Below are 15491 nucleotides of genomic sequence, written 5' to 3' on the forward strand. Positions count from 1 at the left end.
GCTATAACAGCCTCCACTCTTCTGGGTAGGCTTTCCACTAGATGTTGGAACATTGCTGCGGGGACTTGCCACAAGAGCATTCGTGAGGTTGGGCACTGATGTTGGGCGATTAGGCCTGGCTCGCGGTCGCCGTTCCAATTCATCCCAAAGGTGTTCGATGGGGTTGAGGTTAGGGCTCTGTTTAGGCCAGTCAAGTTCTTCCACAACGATCTCGACAAACCATTTCTGTATGGACCTCGGTTTGTGCACAGGGGCAATTTCATGCTGAAACAGGAAAGGGCCTTCCCCAAACTGTTGCCACAAAGTTGGAAGCACAGAATCATCTAGAATGTCATTGTATGCTGTAGCTTAAGATTTCCCTTCACTTGAACTAAGTGGCCTAGCCCGAACCATGAAAAACAGCCCCGGACCATTATTCCTCCTCCACCAAACTTTACAGTTGGCACTATGCATTGGGGCAGGTAGCGTTCTCCCGGCATCCGCCAAACCCAGATTCGTCCGTGGGACTGCCAGATGGTGAAGCGTGATTCACTCCAGAGAATGCGTTTCCACTGCTCCAGAGTCCAACGGCGGCGAGCTTTACACCACTCCAGCCGACACTTGCCATTGTGCATGGTGATTTTAGGCTTGTGTGCGGCTGCTCGGCCATGAAAACCCATTTCATGAAGCTCCCACCGAACAGTTATTGTGCTGACGTTGATTCCAGAGGCAGTTTGGAACACGGTAGTGAGTGTTGCAACCGATGACAGACAATTTTTATCTGCTACGCGCTTCAGCACTCAGCGTCCCATTCTGTGAGTATGTGTAGCTTACCACTTCGCCGCTGAGCCGTTGTTGCTCCTAGACGTTTCCACATCCCTAATAAATACTAAATACAGCACTTACAGTTGACTGGTGCAGCTCTAGCAGGGCAGAAACTTGACGAACTGTGCAACGTTGAAAGTCACTGAGCTCTTCAGTAAGGCCATTCTACTGCCAATGTTTGTCTATGGAGATTGCATGGCTGTGTACTCGATTTTATACACCTGTCAGCAAAGGGTGTGGCTGAAATAGCTGAATCCACTAATTTGAAGGGCTGTCCACATACCTTTGTATATATAGTGTGTTTATTCTCTGAACGTGACCACATTTGCTGCTATTTGTTTTTTATGATGCACTGTAACTGTTTTTCCATAATGTGGGAATCAGGCTGGCATGACACCTTTCATATGGCATTATACAAAAAATTATTTAAATTGAAGAAATAGTTGTTTCAATTAAAATATGTATGTACTATTTATTGAATTGAGGCATTTTATGATAAAGACCTTCATATGTATTAGTGATACAGTCATCTATGCAGTGTTTATTGAACTTCAAATGTGAAAGTAGTTCAATTGTCCTTTACTGTAAAATGTACATGTGTATTTTTTGAAGAAAACACTCACTCTGACACTCATCTTTGATCATGTACAGTGGGGAAAAAAAGTATTTAGTCAGCCACCAATTGTGCAAGTTCTCCCACTTAAAAAGATGAGAGAGGCCTGTAATTTTCATCGTAGGTACACGTCAACTATGACAGACAAATTGAGGGAAAAAAATCCAGAAAATCACATTGTAGGATTTTTAATGAATTTATTTGCAAATGATGGTGGAAAATAAGTATTTGGTCACCTACAAACAAGCAAGATTTCTGGCTCTCACAGACCTGTAACTTCTTCTTTAAGAGGCTCCTCTGTCCTCCACTCGTTACCTGTATTAATGGCACCTGTTTGAACTTGTTATCAGTATAAAAGACACCTGTCCACAACCTCAAACAGTCACACTCCAAACTCCACTATGGCCAAGACCAAAGAGCTGTCAAAGGACACCAGAAACAAAATTGTAGACCTGCACCAGGCTGGGAAGACTGAATCTGCAATAGGTAAGCAGCTTGGTTTGAAGAAATCAACTGTGGGAGCAATTATTAGGAAATGGAAGACATACAAGACCACTGATAATCTCCCTCGATCTGGGGCTCCACGCAAGATCTCACCCCGTGGGGTCAAAATGATCACAGAACCACACGGGGGGGCCTAGTGAATGACCTGCAGAGAGCTGGGACCAAAGTAACAAAGCCTACCATCAGTAACACACTACGCCGCCAGGGACTCAAATCCTGCAGTGCCAGACGTGTCCCCCTGCTTAAGCCAGTACATGTCCAGGCCCGTCTGAAGTTTGCTAGAGTGCATTTGGATGATCCAGAAGAGGATTGGGAGAATGTCATATGTCATATGGTCAGATGAAACCAAAATAGAACTTGTCGTGTTTGGAGGACAAAGAATGCTGAGTTGCATCCAAATAACACCATACCTACTGTGAAGCATGGGGGTGGAAACATCATGCTTTGGGGCTGTTTTTCTGCAAAGGGACCAGGACGACTGATACGTGTAAAGGAAATAATGAATGGAGCCATGTATCGTGAGATTTTGAGTGAAAACCTCCTTCCATCAGCAAGGGCATTGAAGATGAAACGTGGCTGGGGCTTTCAGCATGACAATGATCCCAAACACACCGCCCAGGCAACGAAGGAGTGGCTTCGTAAGAAGCATTTCAAGGTCCTGGAGTGGCCTAGCCAGTCTCCAGATTTCAACCCCATAGAAAATCTTTGGAGGGAGTTGAAAGTCTGTGTTGCCCAGCGACAGCCCCAAAACATCACTGCTCTAGAGGAGATCTGCATGGAGGAATGGGCCAAAATACCAGCAACAGTGTGTGAAAACCTTGTGAAGACTTACAGAAAACGTTTGACCTGTGTCATTGCCAACAAAGGGTATATAACAAAGTATTGAGAAACTTTTGTTATTGACTAAATACTTATTTTCCACCATAATTTGCAAATAAATTCATAAAAAATCCTACAATGTGATTTTCTGGATTTTTTTCCCTCAATTTGTCTGTCATAGTTGACGTGTACCTATGATGAAAATTACAGGCCTCTCTCATCTTTTTAAGTGGGAGAACTTGCACAATTGGTGGCTGACTAAATACTTTTTTTCCCCACTGTATGTACAGTAATACAGTGTAGAAAGAAGGAAAGAAAGATAATGAAAAAATTTAAAACTATTATTATGCTAATAGTGGTTTTTTAGTGAGCATTATCACATTAAATGCATTGCAGTTCTATCATATGCCCCATTAATATTTTACTTAGAATGCGAACATTATCCACTTTCATTTTGAATGTTTTTGCTCTCAAATATTTACATCCTATTGTGGTACAATGGTGAGAGCCACATTTTACATGAATAATGAATCATATGCTTATCTGTGTGTGTTTATTCCCATCTAGCCACATTGTCTTAAAAATGTGCTTGTATATTTTTTACCTTTAAGAAAATGTCATCATATGGGTTCAGTGCATGACAAATATGACACCTATTCAAGCTAGGATCTGCCCAAACATCTGTGGTTTCATTGTGAAAGATAACGTAGTTTTTCTCCATTGAAAATTCAATTAACTTGCTTAGATTTGTTTTTTTTGTTTTTAACCAAAGTTACCTCCAACCTTGAACTTAAACACTACATAATGACCTGAGGTAGTATGTACATTATGTATTTGTAGGGGTTTTATTTACATTCATGTTAACACGTACTGCTGGTTTTTCCATGCTGTAAAATGAAAATGTCTAAATTGTCTTTACTGAACAATGCATCTAACCAGCTGTCAGCAGCTATTGGCATGATGCTTGAATCACTAACACTTTATCTGAACTCTTCATAATAACAGACTTATAATAGTATCTGAAACTGTTATAACAAGTGTTACCCAAATGCTAGCTGTTGACAATAACTGTGTCATAACCATAAGAAATGTCATGAGTTTTTCACTGTACCTTAAGTTGAAGTAAAATGCTCATTTCATTAGTATAATATTGTCATTATAACATTATCCCACCACCCACTAAACTTTCATGACATTTTTCCTACAATCTATTGCATGTAGGGCTTCACATTTCCGGTATAAGGTCCGGATCATGTGCAGCAGCATTTTGCACTAGAACATTCAACGTTGGATAATGCAGTGGAGAGATGAGGAGTAAACATGCCAATTGGAATTAGGGTATGATTAGGTGCTATGATATAAAGCAGAGTATAGATCACTTTACTCTAATTATAGGTTCCTTACATAATGTCATAATTTACAAAAATAAACATCAGGACAGTTTTCTTTTACACTTCCCATGTTTATGACACAGTGATGACGTAACCTACACTACAGCTAACCATGTGACTAACTGTTATGTTAACATATATCATAATACCGGTCATTATGTCATGTTTATGACAATATTATGATGCTGGTATGATGTATAGTTCAAATACAGTGTACCACTTTCGTTGAAGGTTGAATACACAAATCATTCAGCATACATTAACATTTTCATGAAATCGTTATCATAAAGACCTTCAGAGTGCATTCATAAAGCATATTAGTCATTAGCGACATTGAGTAGTACGTCACATGACAGGACAAATGTGAAAATAAAAGTCCCATGAACAAATACATTTTTGGCAAAACAAACATTTTCTTTATTGGTTCACTGAAATACTGTTTATTTTGGACTATTTCCAAAACCTCTACAGCATTATTATATATCACTACAAAGTAACTATGAATGTTGTGTTGTCATTGTTATACTTTTTGTTTACTTTTAATTTAATTTCCAAATATCCATAGCCAGCACAAAACCTATTCTTGAAATGGTCTGCAATAATATCCTACCTCTGATGTTTTTACCAAAAGCCACAACAGAACGCTGTCACCGGCAATTGTTAAAAGCAATTTAGCCATTTCCTTTTGCTTTCCAATGTTAAAACACAAGGTTTACTTACAATGTATTATTTCATAATTGCTTAGCTGTGCCACTTCCTCCAGCTCACACCGAGACCATGACCTCTGCCTCGCAACACACAACTACCCTTTTGAAACACCTTTAGCTAGCTGCGCCACCAAATAGCTACCAATGCAATGGCGCGGGTGGTGGTTTCAAGCCAAGTTAGGGCTTGATTCAATCCGTATCGCGGAAGATCCGCGGTAAGCGCAATTGAAATGTAAAGGTACTTTCCGATTGAGCCGACATTTGCAGCGTTTACCATGAATGCAGTCTCCGCAAACACAGGAACATTGCCTTTAAATTTCAATCGCGCTATACTGCCGATCTTCCATGATACGCATTGAATCGAGTTATACATGCAACCTTCAAAGAAATTACCATTGAATCTTAGAGAAAAATGGTGTAAAACTTTCATTTGTATAAACAGGGTAAATATTTCATTTTCTTATAGACTATATAAAAAAAACAGTCATAGCCTCTGTGTATAAACTGAAATTGAAAGGTAGTTTTAATAATGCGGTATAAGGGACAAGGACACAACATAAAGAACGTCGGCCAAATGCAGCCACGGGCAGATGTCCTATCGCTTCTGACCACAGAACATCGGCTGTCATTTAAAAAAAAAATCCAGACGATTCTACAGGTTGAAACGCCACCTTTCTTTGACTCCCAGAAGATTATCTACTGCGCACGGCCGACGTTCATAATGGTGTGTTCCATCCTTAAAACAAACTAGTCCACTGACACAGATCATGCCTGTATGTAGACAAACGGAATTCTGTAACTTTCATTTTAAAAACACCCCACAGCTCTACCATTAATTAAATAATGTCGAAAGATTTAAGGACGTTAAACGGTTTTGATTGAATGGCTTTTTATTCCACCGTTCAAGTCTGTGATTGGTTGATACTGCTGTGACATAGTTCCAAAGACTGAAGCAGAGCAATGCCAGCGGTGCATTATAGCCTGCCGCCAGTCAAGGGTGAGCTGCACAGATCATAGCTAAGTCAATCAATCTAGCTGATATTGTGTGCAGCTGATAGGAATATGTAGGCTTCCCTTGGTTGGGCCATTTTTATACTCCAACTAAGTTAGCTAGTCCATTAGTAGCTATCGAAGTTTTGAAAACATATTGTTAACACTAATTCTCACTAGCCAACTCTGCTTTGACAACAATTACTAGCTAATATATTAACTTGCAGAGGTAGGTACTACTAACTAGCTTGCTAATAAAAAAAATGGCAGCACATAGCGTATTTGTGTCAGCAGATCACTACATTTTTACAGCCAAAGATTATAGCTAATAAAAAGCTTGTCTTCTTCAGCTCAGGCACTGGCATTGCCTTGCTTCGATCTTCTGGCTATGTCACAGTTGTATCAACCAATCATATTTTCAAATGATACAATAAAATACAGTTAATCAAGACCGTCAAAAGGCATTCTAAACACTTTCGAATAATGTAGTGTATATTTTGTATTTGTAATGTTTCAGTCTCTGACTTCCAAATGTTTTCAGCTTGAATAATATTGGTGCTTCAAAGCAGCTTATGAATGATGAGGGGGGAAAAGAGACAAACTAGAGAGCCAGCATTGAAGACAATGGTAATACTGGTGTGGGAAGGACATTTTTCCTCAAGTGAGACAATTATACAAAGGAGAATGCAGACAGTTTTTGGATTAAACGCTAGTCCTTTTGTGACATTACCTAATTTCAACCATCTTTTTGAAATTCAGCAGATATGTCACTTTTATTAATGTGTAAATGTGTAACTCATTGTGCTGGTGGCTGTCTCAAATGGAGTCCATGAACTGTCCCATAATATGACTATGAAACTGTTTTTTTGTACAGTTTCACTTCAGGTTTCTGGTTAAATGTGGTGGTGATATGTCGCAAAAGGTTTGTTCTCTGATCTCTTTGTTCTTTGCACAAATTCTGTTCTCCCTTTTGAAGTCTGTGAGTGAGTATATTAGGAGAGTGGCTTAGGATGTGTTTCTTATTCAAGTTGGCACAAAGTTAGTGTCCATGGACATTGTCTCTGCATGAAGTGTATTCTTCGTTTTGCTGAATCCTAATTGAACAATGCATTTTTTTTGCCAGTTACTAGAAGAGATGTTAAATCAATCATTACAAGGTTTTTGCCAAATCATTGTATTTTGCCAAATGTTGTGTTTAACTGTAGATGTGTTGTAATGTCAAGAAAATAAAGAAATTGATAAAAGCAAATGTTTTACATTTTTCATATACATATACACTGCTCAAAAAAATTAAGGGAACACTTTAACAACACAATGTAACTCCAAGTCAATCACACTTCTGTGAAATCAAACTGTCCACTTAGGAAGCAACACTGATTGACAATACATTTCACATGCTGTTGTGCAAATGGAATAGACAACAGGTGGAAATTATAGGCAATTAGCAAGACACCCCCAATAAAGGACTGGTTTACAGGTGGTGACCACAGACCACTTCTCAGTTCCTATGCTTCCTGGCTGATGTTTTGGTCACTTTTGAATGCTGGCGGTGCTTTCACTCTAGTGGTAGCATGAGACGGAGTCCACAACCCACACAAGTGGCTCAGGTAGTGCAGCTCATCCAGGATGGCACATCAATGCGAGCTGTGGCAAGAAGGTTTGCTGTGTCTGTCAGCGTAGTGTCCAGAGCATGGAGGCGCTACCAGGAGACAGGCCAGTACATCAGGAGACGTGGAGGAGGCCGTAGGAGGGCAACAGCCCAGCAGCAGGACTGCTACCTCCGCCTTTGTGCAAGAAGGAGCAGGAGGAGCACTGCCAGAGCCCTGCAAAATGACCTCCAGCAGGCCACAAATGTGCATGTGTCTTCTCAAACGGTCAGAAACAGACTCCATGAGGGTGGTATGAGGGCCCGATGTCCACAGGTGGGGGTTGTGCTTACAGCTCAACACAGTGCAGGACGTTTGGCATTTGCCAGAGAACACCAAGATTGGCAAATTCGCCACTGGCGCCCTGTGCTCTTCACAGATGAAAGCAGGTTCACACTGAGCACATGTGACAGATGTGACAGAGTCTGGAGACGCCGTGGAGAATGTTCTGCTGCCTGCAACATCCTCCAGCATGACCGGTTTGGCGGTGGGTCAGTCATGATGTGGGTGGCATTTCTTTGGGGGCCGCACAGCCCTCCATGTGCTCGCCAGAGGTAGCCTGACTGCCATTAGGTACCGAGATGAGATCCTCAGACCCCTTGTGAGACCATATGCTGGTGCGGTTGGCCCTGGGTTCCTCCTAATGCAAGGCAATGCTAGACCTCATGTGGCTGGAGTGTGTCAGCAGTTCCTGCAAGAGGAAGGCATTGATGCTATGGACTGGCCCGCCCGTTCCCCAGACCTGAATCCAATTGAGCACATCTGGGACATCATGTCTCGCTCCATCCACCAACGCCACGTTGCACCACAGACTGTCCAGGAGTTGGCGGATGCTTTAGTCCAGGTCTGGGAGGAGATCCCTCAGGAGACCATCCACCACCTCCTCAGGAGCATGCCCAGGCGTTGTAGGGAGGTCATACAGGCACGTGGAGTCCACACACACTACTGAGCCTCATTTTGACTTGTTTTAAGGACATTACATCAAAGTTGGATCAGCCTGTAGTGTGGTTTTCCACTTTAATTTTGAGGGTGACTCCAAATCCAGACCTCCATGGGTTGATAAATTTGATTTCCATTGATATTTTTTGTATGATTTTGTTGTCAGCACATTCAACTATGTAAAGAAAAAAGTATTTAATAAGATGATTTCATTCATTCAGATCTAGGATGTGTTATTTTAGTGTTCCCTTAATTTTTTTGAGCAGTGTAGATTGGAAGACAATGTGCCAGATTGACTAAGTGTAATGTTCATAAGGTTTCAATAACAAAGTCTTCTAAATGAACAGTATCCCAAATCTCAGACTGTAGCTAATCCGGTTTAGATCCTGTAAAAAAAAAAATCTGTTCAGACCAGGATCCTATCAAAATCCTATTGAGAATAGGATCCTGTAAAAAGAGAGAAAGGGCCCAGTGTTATGATAGTAGCGCCTCAATCCTCTGGCTGTTAGTTACCCAAGATCCTCACTAGATCTCTGGCATTAACAATCATCCCTTCGAACATGCAGAGTTGACACAGATTGATCCATTGCCTCAGCTGGGCACGGCGGGCCAAACCCTAATTTGAGATAAGCATGATTGAATTAAATGCAAGATTTGCATGCATCTTAAGTGTGGATACTGTACACTGTAAAACAATATTGTTGTTTTTTCAGTATTATACAATAAAACTAACAGTAAAGTTCAATATTAATTATTTCGAGTAAATTGCCATAAATGGCAATGGAGTGTGTGATTTTATGTGTAAACAGTAAATGATTCCGTAAATTCCAAATTAACTTTGGTTTAACAGTACATTACTGTAACCTCACAGTGTTGTGGGATGCTGGCCACTTTTTCAAACAATTAATCCAACCAAACAAGGTGTGTACAACATTTACAGTGAGGGAAAAAAGTATTTGATCCCCTGCTGATTTTGTACGTTTGCCCACTGACAAAGAAATGATCTATAATTTTAATGTTAGGTTTATTTGAACAGTGAGAGACACTGAAGAATCCAAGATGGCATAGCAGTGCGGTCGTGTTCTTTGTTGTGTGTCTGTGTAAATAGCCTGTTTTTTTTATTTTTTTTATTTTTCGTACATATTTTCTTATCACACTTTTCATCCTTCTACAAAATATACTTTCCTGCAACCCGCCTCACTCAATGTGGAACGGATTATTTTATTGACTTACCTTTTATCTAGAATCTCCAGTTGATACCAGCTAGCCAGCTAACTAGCTACTTGCTATTAGCCACCGTTAGCGGTTTTCACCCAGAACATCTGATTTTTTGCCGGAATAACTGAATCACTGGACATTAACACCGGATCGCAACTAGCTAGCCGCAACCGAATTGGATGTTGCTGTTTGGCTAATCACCACTGCCCCTGAAGCAAGCACCAGTTAGCCTTGAGCTAGCCTTCGAGCCAGGCCCATATCCCGGCTATCTACCTCTCTGTCTACTGGATGGGAGTAGCCAGCTAACTAGCTACTTGCCATTAGCCACCGCTAGCGGTTTCTCACAATTGTCCATGGCCTGCACTACCTACCAGCCAGCTCTAGCCTGGACTATTATCGGCCAGTCTGCATTGTCTGCACAGCGCATTATCGACCCAGAACATATCGGTTTTTCTGCCGGAATCACTGATTCACTGGACCTTTAACACCGAATCATCGTTGCTAGATAGCTGCAATCAAATGGACGTTGTTGTTGGCTAATCAGCCTTGAGCTAGTCGCGAGCCAGGCCCTTCTCCCGGCTATCTACCTCTCTGTCAACCGGACGGGACCTCCTAGTGTTGACACGGAGTCCCGCCGATCCAACACGACTGGTTTGCCAACGAAATCGTCTAATGTAATTAAAACAGGTTTCCCATTACGACGTCGACCACGAAGATCCATCTGCTAGCCCCGGCCCGCTAGCACACGCTAGCCGTGGCCTCTTGCTCGCCAGTGCTATAGCAGCCCCAGAACTACCTCCGAACTCTACTGCTGTTCACCGGACCTTATGATAACTCAGCTATACAGCTGATGCCTGCTGGACTGTTCCTTTATACGGTAAAGCATCCTGTTTATGTTTAGCCTCAGCCCAAATTTGTCGTCATTACCAGCTGTTGTCTTAGCTCTCTCGAATAACACCTGTGATAGCTTTATGCCTCTCTACCATGTCAATATGCCTTGCTTATTGCTGTTTCGGTTATTTCTTATTGTGCTATTTCACTGTAGATCCCCCAGCCCAGCTCAACCTGCCATAGATGGGTCCTTTGTCCCACCCCCCATACACGCGGAGACCGACTCAATCGGTGCCTCCAGTGATGCTATCTCTTTCATCGTTACCCAACGCTTAGGTCTATCTCCACTGTACTCATATCCTTCCATATCCTTTTCTGTACATAATGCCCTGAATCCATTCTACAACGCCCGGAAACCTGCCCCTTTTTTTCTCTGTACCCAACGCACTAGAAGACCAGTACTTAAAGCCTTTAGTCGTAAATGTCACGATCGTCTGAGGAAACGGACCAATACGCAGCGCGTGGAGTGAACATGATGACTTTATTAAATAAAGCAACACCGAAACAACAAAACAACTGACGATAGTGAAGTCCTACAGTGACTATGACTGAACCTGGAACAAAAACCCACAACACCCAAGAGAAAACACACAGTATAAATATGGCTCCCAATCAGAGATAACGAGCCGACAGCTGACACTCGTTACCTCCGATTGGGAGTCAATGACCAAACCTAGAAATAAACGTGACAGAAATGCAAACATAGAAAATCACCCAAAACCCAACAAAACACAATACACCCTGGCTCAAATACAAAAGTCCTGGAGCCAGAGTGTCACAGTACCCCCCCCTAAAGGTGCGAACTCCGGGCGCACCAGCATACAGTCTAGGGGAGGGTCTGGGTGGGCGTCTGTCCACGGTGGCGGTTCTGGCCCTGGTCGTGGTCCCCACCCCACCTTAGTCACTACCCGCCTCCGTAGCCTCCTCCACATGACCACCCCCAACTAAACCCCCACTGGATTAAGGGGCGGCACCGGACTAAAGGGCAGCACCGGACTAAGGGGCAGCACCGGACTAAGGGGCAGTACCGGACTAAGGGGCAGCACCAGGATAAGGGGCAGCACCGGGCTAAGGGACAGCACCGGACTCAATGGCGGATCCTGGCTGGCTGGCTCTGGCTGATCCTGTCTGGCAGAAGGCTCTGGCTGATCCTGTCTGGCAGAAGGCTCTGGCTGATCCTGTCTGGCAGAAGGCTCTGGCTGATCCTGTCTGGCAGAAGGCTCTGGCTGATCCTGTCTGGCAGAAGGCTCTGGCTGATCCTGTCTGGCAGAAGGCTCTGGCTGATCCTGTCAGGCGGAAGGCTCTGGCTGATCCTGTCTGGCAACTCTGGCTGATCCTGTCTGGCGGAAGGCTCTGGCTGATCCTGTCTGGCAGAAGGCTCTGGCTGATCCTGTCTGGCAGAAGGCTCTGGCTGATCCTGTCTGGCAGAAGGCTCTGGCTGATCCTGTCTGGCAGAAGGCTCTGGCTGATCCTGTCTGGCAGAAGGCTCTGGCTGATCCTGTCTGGCAGAAGGCTCTGGCTGATCCTGTCTGGCAGAAGGCTCTGGCTGATCCTGTCTGGTGGAAGGCTCTGGCTGATCCTGTCTGGCGGAAGGCTCTCGCGGCTCCGGTCTGGCGGACGGCTCTGACGGCTCATGGCAGACGGGCGGCTTAAGCGCCTTTGGGCAGACGGGCAGTTCAGGCCCCGTTGGGCAGACGGCAGACTCTGGCCGTCTGAGGCGCACTATAGGCCTGGTGCGTGGTGCCGGAACTGGTGGTCCCGTGCTGAGGACACGCATCTCAGGGCTAGTGCGGGGAGAAGGAACAGGCCGGACCGGGCTGGCGACGCGCACCGTAGGTTTGGTGCGAGTGGCAGGAACAGGCCGGGTCGGGTTGGCGACGCGCACCGTAGACTTGGTGCGGGTGGCAGGAACAGGCCGGACCGGGCTGGCGACGCGCACCGTCAGTTTGGTGCGAGTGGTAGGAACAGGCCGGGTCGGGCTGGCGACGCGCACCGTAGACTTGGTGCAGGTGGCAGGAACAGGCCGGACCGGGCTGGCGACGCGCACCGTAGGTTTGGTGCGAGTGGCAGGAACAGGCCGGGCTGGGCTGGCGACGCACACCGTAGGTTCTGTGCGTGGAGCAGGAACAGGCCGGGCTGGGCTGGCGACGCACACCGTAGGTTCTGTGCGTGGAGCAGGAACAGGCCGGGCTGGGCTGGCGACGCACACCGTAGGTTCTGTGCGTGGAGCAGGAACAGGCCGGGCTGGGCTGGCAACGCACACCGTAGGCCTTGTGCGAGAGGCAGGAACAGGTCGGACCGGGCTGGAGACGCGCACCGTCCCTTTGGTGCGAGGGGCCGTACCAGGCCGGACCGTACTGGGGACACACACCACTGGCTCTACCCGGGAACTGGAACAGGGCCGGACCGGACTGGATACACACCTCAGTCTCTCACGCCGTGCCTCTACATCTCCTTTCCCTCCTTTAACCAGTAGCCCCCGTAACCTGGTGGCCTCTTGAATTCGCCCCTTCTCTGCCTCCGTTAGCCCCGTCGTCCAAGCCATGTGCCCCCCAAAAAACTTTTTTGGGGTTGCCTCGTCCTTCCAACGATGATGGCCCTGCTGACGCCGTTGCTCCTCTCGCCAGGGCCTTGATCCTCCCCCAAGGTCCCTTGCCCCCGAGCATGTCCTCCCAGGACCACGATTTGCCCACCTGGGCCATCGCCAGCCTCTCGATCTCCTTACCAGGCGCTTCCTCCCATGTCCAGCTGTCTTGCTCCTGGACACGCTGCTTGGTCCTTCTATGGTGGGTTTTTCTGTCACGATCGTCTGAGGAAACGGACCAATACGCAGCGCGTGGAGTGAAAATGATGACTTTATTAAATAAAGCAACACCGAAACAACAAAACAACTGACGATAGTGAAGTCCTACAGTGACTATGACTGAACCTGGAACAAAAACCCACAACACCCAAGAGAAAACACACAGTATAAATATGGCTCCCAATCAGAGATAACGAGCCGACAGCTGACACTCGTTACCTCCGATTGGGAGTCAATGACCAAACCTAGAAATAAACGTGACAGAAATGCAAACATAGAAAATCACCCAAAACCCAACAAAACACAATACACCCTGGCTCAAATACAAAAGTCCTGGAGCCAGAGTGTCACAGTAAAGGCCTCTGTTCCTCTGCTGATGTAGAGGTTAACCCAGGCCCTGTAGCCCCCAGTATCAATCCTACTCCCCAGAATGTATCATTTGTTGACTTCTGTAACCATAAAAGCATTGGTTTCTTGTGCGTTAACATCCGAAGCCTCCACCCTAAGTTTGAGTTATTCACTGCGTTAGCACACTCCGCCAACCCTGATGTCCTAGCAGTGTCTGAATCCTGGCTTAGGAAGGCCACCAAAAATTCTGAAATTTCCATCCCCAACTACAACATTTTCCATCTTGATAGAACTGCCAAAGGGGGTGGGGTTGCAATCTACTGTAGAGATAGCCTGCAGAGCTCTATCATACTATCCAGGTCTGTGCCCAAACAGTTTGAGCTTCTACTTCTAAAAATCCACCTTTCCAGAAATAAGTCCCTCACTGTTGCCGCTTGCTACAGACCCCCCACAGCCCCGAGCTGTGCCCTGGACACCATATTTGAACTGATTGCCCCCCATCTATCCTCAGAGTTCGTACTGCTTGGTGACAAAATTGGGATATGCTTAACACCCCGGCCAACCTACAATCTAAACTAGATGCCCTCAATCTCACACAAATTATCAAGGAACCTACCAGGTACAACCCTAAATCTGTAAACATTGGCACCCTCATATATATCATCCTGACAAATTTACCCTCTAAATACACCTCCACTGTCTTCAACCAGGATCTCAGCGATCACTGCCTTATTGCCTGCGTCCGTAATGGGTCCGTGGTCAAACGACCACCCCTCATCACTGTCAAACCCTCCCTAAAACACTTTAGCGAGCAGGCCTTTCTAATTGACCTGGCCCGGGTATCCTGGATGGATATTGACCTCATTCCGTCAGTAGAGGATGCCTGGTTGTTTTTTAAAAGTGCTTTCCTCTCAATCTTAAATAAGCATGCCCCATTCAAAAAATTCAGAACTAAGAACAGATATAGCCCCTGGTTCTCCTCAGATTTGACTGCCCTTGACCAGCACAAAAACATGCTGTGGCATACTGCATTACCATCGAACAGCCCCCGCGATATGCAACTTTTCATGGAAGTCAGGAACCAATATACACAATCAGTTAGGAAAGCAAAGGCTAGCTTTTTCAAACAGAAATGTGCATCCTGTAGCACTAATTCCAGAAAGTTTTGGGACACCGTAAAGTCCATGGAGAATAAGAGCACCTCCTCCCAACTGCCCCACTGCACTGAGGCTAGGAAACACTGTCACCACCGATAAATCTACAATAATCGAGAATTTCAACAAGCATTTTGCTACGGCTGGCCATGCTTTCCATCTGGCTACTACCACCATGGCCACCAGCTCTGCACCCTCCGCTGCAACTTGCCCATGCCCCCCCCGCGGTCATTCCCTCTTCAAAGGTGGTGACACTTTAGATCCAAACTGTTACAGACCTATATCCATCCTGCCCTGCCTTTCGAAGGTTTTTGAAAGCCAAGTTAACAAACAGATCACCGACCATTTCGAATCCCACCGTACCTTCTCCGCTATGCAATCCGGTTTCCGAGCTGGTCATTGGTGCACCTCAGCCACGCTTAAAGTCCTAAACGATATTATAACCGTGATCGATAAAAGACAGTACTGCGCAGCCGTCTTCATCGGCCTGGCCAAGGCTTTCGACTCTGTCAACCACCGCATTCTTATTGACAGACTAAATAGCCTTGGTTTCTCTGACTGCCTCGCCTGGTTCACCAATTACATCTCAGATAGAGTTCAATGTGTCAAATCGGAGGGCCTGTTGTCTGGACCTCTGGCCGTCTCTATGGGGGTGCCACAGGGT

The sequence above is a fragment of the Coregonus clupeaformis genome, chromosome 29 (genome assembly GCF_020615455.1).
Source record: "Coregonus clupeaformis isolate EN_2021a chromosome 29, ASM2061545v1, whole genome shotgun sequence".
In the NCBI taxonomy this organism is placed as follows: domain Eukaryota; kingdom Metazoa; phylum Chordata; class Actinopteri; order Salmoniformes; family Salmonidae; genus Coregonus; species Coregonus clupeaformis.